The 8,483-nt window shown below is 42.9% G+C and overlaps 1 protein-coding gene across 2 annotated transcripts in view; it reads left to right on the top strand.

The window, feature by feature from the left end:
• Positions 1-1,901: 1,901 nt before the first annotated feature.
• Positions 1,902-8,483, top strand: part of zfhx4 (zinc finger homeobox 4) — an 86,464-nt gene continuing 79,882 nt past the window's right edge. The window contains exon 1 of one of the 2 annotated variants that reach the window (XM_083935989.1): positions 1,902-1,961. The gene's annotated coding sequence lies outside the window, so the exon portion shown is untranslated. Of the gene's footprint in view, positions 1,962-5,716; positions 5,969-8,483 lie in introns of those variants that run through there. The other variant, XM_083935988.1, reaches the window with a different exon arrangement.

Below are 8,483 nucleotides of genomic sequence, written 5' to 3'. Positions count from 1 at the left end.
TTGCTCGCCACAACTCTTGTTCTTCTTCTTCAAGAGAGAGAGAGCAATATCACGGCAGCCCCTGCCCCGCCCGCATCTGGGTAAAGACTTTACAGTCAGGGGCCATCGATTGCTCTTATCAAATAAACAGAGTGGCACCAGCGGCTGCAGGGCCCACCACCCTGCACCTCCACCCTATCCTCCTTCCCGTCTCCTCCTAATCTCAAGCCCCCCACCCACCCAAATCCACCCCACCTCTTCCCCTTCTCGAGAGCCCTAGCAGCTGTGGTCCCATGTAAATTTGACATGATTGGCACCTCCTTATTTTACCCCCCTCTATCCCTCCGCCTGTCCCCCATTCCCCTGTTTCTTACCCCGCTTCATATCATGTTGCATATTAATGCACAGTTTATGCAATAGCTCATCTGACAGTGCGCACCGGCTATCATGCCCATGCCTTTTCCCTGGGAATTTGCATACCTGATTATAGTGCCTGAAGTGCTTGATTGTTGCTGGAGTAGGTTGTGTGACGCTGAAATGTGATATTTGGTGTGGAGAGGGGGGTGGCGGTCTGCGGGTGCTGAAACGGTTCCCCTTGACCCCATGAAACGCAACGTAATCCCGTGTGGCCCCGTTTGATTAGGGGCATTTTTCTGTCTAATTGTTGTCATCAGGACTTGCACTATCATCGTGCATCTGGAAGCACTTTGACATCTAAGTCAGTGGTTTCAAAAGTGTGTGTGTGTGTGTGTGTGTGTGTGTGTGGGGGGGGGGGGGGGGGGGGTTCAAGACTCCTCAAAAGTCCGCCAAGGCCATGCGATGCACCCCCCAGTCAAAATGAAGAATTGTTTAATTTCACTGTGATTTCATTAAATTAATTATTTCAATTAAAGAACATGTGCCTGAACAAAGGTTTCACTTGTGTCACCATTGCGGCCACGCTTACAGCAGGTTTACAATGCAGTTCTTAATGAATAACAACAATAACAACAACAACAACAACAACAACAACAACAACAAAATACACTTGGAGTCCCAGGGACATAATCAAATTAAATGTGGACCCTTGGCATAAGGTGTGTCCATTTGGGGGTCCTTGACATGAAAATGTTGCAGAAGCCCTGATCTAAGTGACTGAGGCAAAGGGCTGCATTGACAGTCTTTGTTTCTTTTTTTCCTCTTTGCTTTTTTCCCCTCTGTCTCTCTCTCTGTCTCTCTCTCTGTCTCTCTCTCTGTCTCTCTCTCTCTCTCTCTCTCTCTCTCTCTCTCTCTCTCTCGCTCTCTCTCTCTCTCTCTCTCTCTCCTCTCTCTCTCTCTCTAAAAGGGAGCGGAAGAGTGGGCTGATACCGGTCTCATGTTGCGTATGGATTTTCGTTTATATAATCGATTGAAATGTCCCAATACATTGATTTCGGGTTCAATGTTTTACAAACAAGCGTTTATGGGTCTCGATTTTATGTTAGAGATGATTCTAGTGTGACACCAATGCGCAAAGAAGTCGGAGTTGTTGATTTCTAAATAAACGATCGAAATACAAACAAATACATATCTGCTGTTTCATATGAAAATATATATAAAAACTGACTCGGGTGGGGGAAGGCAAGGAAGAAGGGAAACAGGGTGAAAAAGACACAATATTGTGCTGCCTCTCTCCTTAATCAAATAAAGTGGTGTAAAAAAAACAGACACACACACAAAAGCATTTCCTTCCCTCTGAATTTCTCCTTGAATTATATGCCATCACTAGTGTGTGTGATTGCGGAATATTAAATTAAAGTGGGATAAGTCCGCACCGAGGCGGGCTGCGTCCAATCCGCAACTCATTTCCCCTGTTGTAGCACCGCATCACTGCGCTCCTCTCTTTTCAATGACAATGTGCCAAATCTGGGCATTTTGAAAACACTTTCCATATGCTATTATCGGATCGCTACTGAGCAAGAGAAAGACAGAAAAGAAGAAAAACGGAATGTTTTATACCAAAGGTACCGAGAGTCTACATTTTTATGTATCTTCTCTTTCAATGGCTTATTATACTTTATGCTTTTTTGGGGGATTTAAAAGAGGTAAGAGGAGGAAAATTTGAAGTTTTTATCACGATTGCATATTTATGGACCGTTGTTGGATGGCTTTAGGGCTGAGTGTGAGACCGTCGAGAGAGTTTATGTTGAGCATATATGGGTAAAAACTTAATTTTGTGTCAACGTTTTTACAACGTTTTCCTCTTTTATTGCTAAAGAGACAATTGATTTTGCTCACTTCTCTGTGGAGTGTTTTGTCAGCAAACAAGTTGAAGAAACATTTTTCTCGGACATGAATTTCGCTGAATTCACAGAAAGAATTATGTCCTTTTTTATTTATTTGCAGTAATTGATTTTGCAACTCAGAGCATTAATTTGAGAACACATGACAACTTGCAAGTGACTTTACATTTCGAGGATTTCCTTGTATCATTTTTCCTCTTTTATTGTGGTGAAACTACAGTGTTGATTATTGGACAAAATTGGACATTTTGAAAGAAATATATTTGAGTGCTTTCTTATTTGGTTTAATTACTTTGAGGTGAGTGGAAACGTCTTATGTTGGTGTCAAGCGTTTAAAGAGTTACACTTAACTTCTTATTGCCTCTTTTATGGGCCTTTGTAAAAGCTTGTTTGTTTGTTTGTGTGTGTGTGTGTGTGTGTGTGTGTGTGTGTGTGTGTGTGTGTGTGTGTGTGTGTGTGTGTGTTTGCTAGACGAGAGCTGGCCAGTGGGTCACTGTGGCAGGTTGCGGGTCAGAGCTGTGGGCTTTTGCGTGTTTTTTTTTGTGTGTGTCCTGAGGAGGCAGAGGGGTCAGCCATGCAACCCCATGAGGGCGCCGACGCATAGGACAAACAAGGTGGAAGTCTGTATGCACATCCACAAAACACTGACCTGGTGGCCGTATAGTTAACACCAGGACGGGTACAGAAATTACTCTATTAATATATTTATTTGAAATATATTTAACAGATACCAATCTACCATAACATCAATTCGGGTTTTCAGTTTGACTTCAGGGAACATATCAATTGACCAACAATGGTTCCATCCCATGGCATCTCTCGCTGTGTCAAGCCTTTAAGGTAATACCTCCGGACGATTCAAAGTTATTGATCCACTGAAGTGGCATAAGATCACGATGAGTGTTCAACGCTGCCTTAGATGCATTAGAAAATAAAAACACAACGCGTTCAGTGTTTGATGAATACTCTACAATTAAAAGTGTTTAATTTCAGTCAACCTGATCTATGTTTCTTGTGATGCCACTTAGACATTTCCTCGTAATTGTGTTTGCTTTAGTACACAAATACTCTCACGCACTCGCGCACACGCAGACACCAGACAGACACACACGCACACACAAACAGGCACACACAGACACCAGACCGGAGTTTACAGATAAAAATCTATAATTAATTGAGGATGCTGCTGATATGGAAATGGGGCGAAATATTAGTTAACGCGGTCTATTGTCAGCGGTCCTCCGGAGAAAGAGCATCGTCTGCAGGGAGAGAGGGAGGGTGGAGACCGGGGGGATTTACCAAACGAAGGAGGTTAAGATAAGCGGTAACCTATATCAGTTCTCTAAATCCGCTTTGTACTTTCTCCTTTTCTCAATGAAAACAAATACAGGGGCAAACGAAACTCCGCTGGAAATGTCAACAGCGTGCGCACGTTTAATCACAGAAAGTGGGTAATAAGTGCATCCTTTCAAAGAAATGGAGACTCTCCCATAAAAACAAGAAAAATCACGGTGGTTTATGTCTACAAAAGTCCTCCGTTTAGGTGTATAAAGTCACAAATGAGCAATAGGTCCACTCCATACGGCTTTGCGAAGCTTGACGCACGGCCCCAGGTGGACTTTTTACGCGTCCGCTGCAGCAGCGGGTCGACTCTACTCTCCAAGCCGTCTGTGAGCGACGCCTCCCAAGGCTGACAGGCTAGAAAAACCCCCCTGGAGGACAGGGAGGCAGCTGCAGCAGCAGTAGCGGCAGCAGCAGGAGCCTTGGATCCGGGTGAAAAGTGACGCCTCTGTTCCCCACCTCGACCCACCCTCCCTTTGTCAGAGACCTCTCTAAACCCAGAATAAACAGCCTCCGGTCGGGTCGGGCTCGAATCTCTTGGCTTCTTAAAGATCCAGTTTGTATGGGCGCAGTCCAGTCAATGTGACTGCAAAGTAGACCTAGTAGTTCACTTGCCAGCAGCAGCCTTATCATCACATCCCAAGCCCCGGCTCATGCAGTTCAATTCACCCCCAGCTTCGATTTTTTCCATGAAGGCGAACAAGATCTCTTGATTTTCTCCCCGATTGAGACTGTGTAAAGTCTTCCCCTTGCCCAAAAGCCACTATTAAGAAACCTGGGGGGAGAAACACACAGTAAACGGTGTGCATTGAAAGGATATCGGGCCAACAGACCGTTGCACGATGCACTTTGTAAGGACACTAAATGTAAACGCCAGTGAATGGAGCTTTGAATAGAGATGGGGATTTTTGTGTGACCCTGTATTGGATTTTGTAGTTTGGCTCTGTTGAACCCACACGGGGCCTCAGCGGTCCCGAAAGGGCAGTGATGGCTTTCCAACATGTGGTGGATTACTGTGATGTATTGTGGCTTTGTTTTTTTTTAAACTTGAACGTTTATGTGTGCCATATATGCAACAGATCAGATACAGCCTCCTCACGCCGTGGAAGAAAAACCCCAATATATTATTAGAAAATATAATAAACAGCCTAACTCGTGCAACCATGTGTAGCTTAGATGACTCGCGTGTGTGGATTTGCGTTTTGTGCACACATTATGTCACCTGTAAAATGTATTCTACACCAGATGCAGGCCCGTTTTCATATGCGACAGGATACAGTTGTGTGGCTTTCATTTTCCTCCTCAGGTGTATTTTCGGTCTGTTTTTATGCACATTAGTGATGAGAAAATGTTATTCTAAAAGACCATCTCTTTCATTTATTTCCAAAAATTGTTCCAAACCTCATAGAAAGTATTTTTATATTCTCTGAACATTCCTCAGAATCCGCAAAGTCTATTTTCCTTCTGCACATCTTAGAAACAGCAATTCACCTGTAGTGTCATAATCAATAAAATTCAAGCTGATGTAATACACAGATGAGCATCACGGGTAGAACAAAACGCTAATCTTGCGTTTGTAAATCAAGAATAAAACTGTGTTGAAACATCCTGCGCTTCAGTCCAGAAATATCCATCTACAAAACTTGTTTTATATATATACACATATATATAAAAAGATGAGTTCTAAGTAAGTAATTCTGAGTCCAGCCTGTTTGCTGTGCCGGAAGCGGTTGTCCATTGTTCTACATGTGATTTGGCCCTTAGAGAGAAACCATACAAAAGGATTTTTCTGCGCGCATAGACCTATGCGGCCGCCAGGGCTCCGTGTGCGCGTCATTTGCAATGTGGAGACTGTTGATCAACTCACTAATTACACTTCTCTCCTCTCTCCCTCCCTCTCCGTCTCTCCTTTGCTCCCTCCCTCTCTCTCTCTTTCTCTCTCTCTCATTCGCCCTCTCTCTCTCTCTGTCTCTCTACCCATTCCCAGAGTGCATATCGGGAAATAGACACACAAAGACATGCGCACTCAACTTAATCAGCCATTTTTTTAAACAGGGCTAAAACGATAATAATTAGCAGAATAAAGACATATCGGATTTTCATTTCCTTTCCTCCGTTTCCCGACCCCAGTCCACAAGAGAAACTGCGAGGCAGCCCGTCGACACGTCGTTTCACCGCCACCGGAACCAAAATAAGGGATAGCTCTCTAAACGCTTGACATTTGTGGTTTTACCCCCTTTTCCCAATATAAAGTTGGAGGATTATTGTAATTTTCCCTGTTTTTCCACGTTTTGATTGTCCACTCACGCAAGCCGCTGGATGTGACTGTTTTATAAACCCAAGAGCAAAGAGAGAAGCGGAGGTGACGGCTTTGGAGAGGGAAGAAAGTAAGTTTTTTTTTTCCTTTCCACCTCTCCCTTTAACTTTTATTGAGTAGTTTGGGGTGTGTGTTAAATTTAGGGGTCGGTTATCGATTATCTATCTCGCTGGTGGATCTTTGACATCGGGGCTGTTCGGATAACAGGTGTTGGGTGTTTTTATTCCAGAATAAAGGCGGATATCGTGATGTTAGTGCAACTCCAGCGCTTTGGCTGTACAATAAAACAAGCGAGTGACAGGGTCGGCGGAGGCGTTCTTACGCATGTATCCGTGGTATTACAGTTGGATATCACGTCTAAACCTGCCTTTTGTAAAGTTTATACTAATTTTATGGAGATCGTGGGGTGGACAGATACACTCCACGGTAGAAATCACGAGACGAAGCCAGGGTTTTCTCTCTTTTCGTGGCTTTCAGTGCGGATGTGGTGTTGCCTTTCCAGGAGTCCGATCCCTCGGACATGTCCGCTGTGAGCTTTTCTTGTCGAGGGCTCCACACCGGCTTGGTGTTTCACCCCACTTCCCGATCCCTTGTTTCAGTCATCAAATCATCAGATACATTCATTTCAAGAGGTAATTCAGATGCGCCGCGGCGCTCAAAGCCAGTTTTTTTTAAACACATCGGGTTTCATGCACCTTCCAGGGATTCACCAGCCAAAGTGACGATCAGACTCCCGACACGATCCCATTTCGTGTATATCTTTAAAATAGTCGGAGTGGTACACTTATCAAATGATCATTGTAAAAACAACGTACATTTGCCGCTCATAGTACGTACATCTTTACCTGGTGCGCTCAAAAAGTAATCTCACTTTACCGAGGCGTGGGTGGCTGCGTCGCCCAGGAGGTAGACCGATCGCTGGGCTACTGATAGCATGGCGAGTCCCTCCAGAGCCAGCCAGCTCCTAGGTGTCCTGTTTTTTTCTTTCTTTTGCATCGGAATATGAAACATCAGAATGTACCCAGACCTTCTTCTTTATTGTTATTTAACACACATTTTAATTTTCGCAACACAAGTTACAAGTTGCATTTCCACCCCTCGGTACCCATCCGCGGCGGTGGGCTTATCATTTCCTTATGTAAATCGCCTCTCTCTTAATTCTCAGACAAGCGGGTTGCAATGTCTTCTTTAAGTTGCTGATTTGTGTTGTTTTGTATCAATTTAGACGAGACCGAGCACAGAGGTAAGGGTTCTCATGTATTTTGCGTCCCGATGGCTGTTTTTTTTTTTTTTTTTTCGTGAGGTAGGTAGATAGACTTGGCTCGGATTGGGACGCGACAGTGACAGGGGGTACATCGATCGCACGGGAGGAAAAAAAAACAAAACATCAGGGCCAAGGGGCCAGTCAGGCTCCAACCCGGGTATGTAACGGCGTAGGGAGTGTGTGTGCGTGGAGAGACTGTATACACTCCAAATGAACGGTGTACAGGGTACACGACCTTTTTTACAGGACTGTCTCGATATACACGGCTTTTCTCTCTTTTTCATATGGATCTCAGAGCGTAGTTATCTAATAGAGGAAATAGAAATGGAGAGATTTTAAACATTTTTGCCAAATGTGTCATACTTTTAAATAACTTTGGTTTATTGAATGCGTACAGGTTTTTATATACAGTGTGCCTGCTTTTTAATCAAAATACGAGGTTTTCTGTAGAATCTCAAACAGCAAATACGGACCGTTGTCACCACTTAAATTAACACGATAAAACAATTGTATTATTATTATTATTATTATTATTATTATTATTATATTATTATAATAATAATAATTATTATTCTTATCATCATTATCATTATAGTTATTATTATAATAATAATTAGTATTATTATTATATGTGAAGATGTCACTGATCTTTGCATTTAAAAACTAAATTCAATAAAAAAAACATTCATGATTTTCTATCAGTTATATGTTCACTTAAATCAGATCGATTTTATAGATTGCTAAAGGAGGGTCACTGATGATTTTGGACAGGGTGGATCTTCTCTCAAGTCAGACAATTTAATTACATCTGCATATAAAATCCTTCATTTCATTACAAAAATGCTGCATATAGGCCTAATAATAACAATCAAAAAAGGGAAATTATGAGGGGAAATGATCCTGTCTAATTGCAGTGAATTTCATCAGTTAATGATGGTATTGTCTCATTCTATAATAACTTAATATCTATGTTGTTTTCTTGTCTTGCAAATGAGAGAATTGTGGAGGATTATGTTTGCAGAAGCCCAGACCCCTTGTTTTTGTTTTTCTGTGCTTGGTGTCTTAGTACTATCAAAGGCTGGATGTGAATATCTCTCCATGGTAGTTGAGCAGCTTGTAACATTCTTTTTACCCGTAGCAGTAGAGGGGAGGGATGCGAAAACATGTAGTGTGAGAGATGGGCTGACAGCTCTGGGAGGACAATAGCTGTTGGCTTGAAAATGCTTCTTGATTATTAAAAGCTAATGCATTTTCAGCATTGCAGCCTTCATTAAGGGTGCGGATGGAGGGGGGGGGGTTCGAGAGGGATGAGAGGGTACTG

This window comes from Echiichthys vipera (assembly GCF_963691815.1).
Source record: "Echiichthys vipera genome assembly, chromosome: 21".
Classification (NCBI taxonomy): Eukaryota; Metazoa; Chordata; class Actinopteri; order Perciformes; family Trachinidae; genus Echiichthys; species Echiichthys vipera.
Note: the sequence above shows the minus strand (reverse complement) of the source record. Positions and strands in the feature narration are given on the sequence as shown.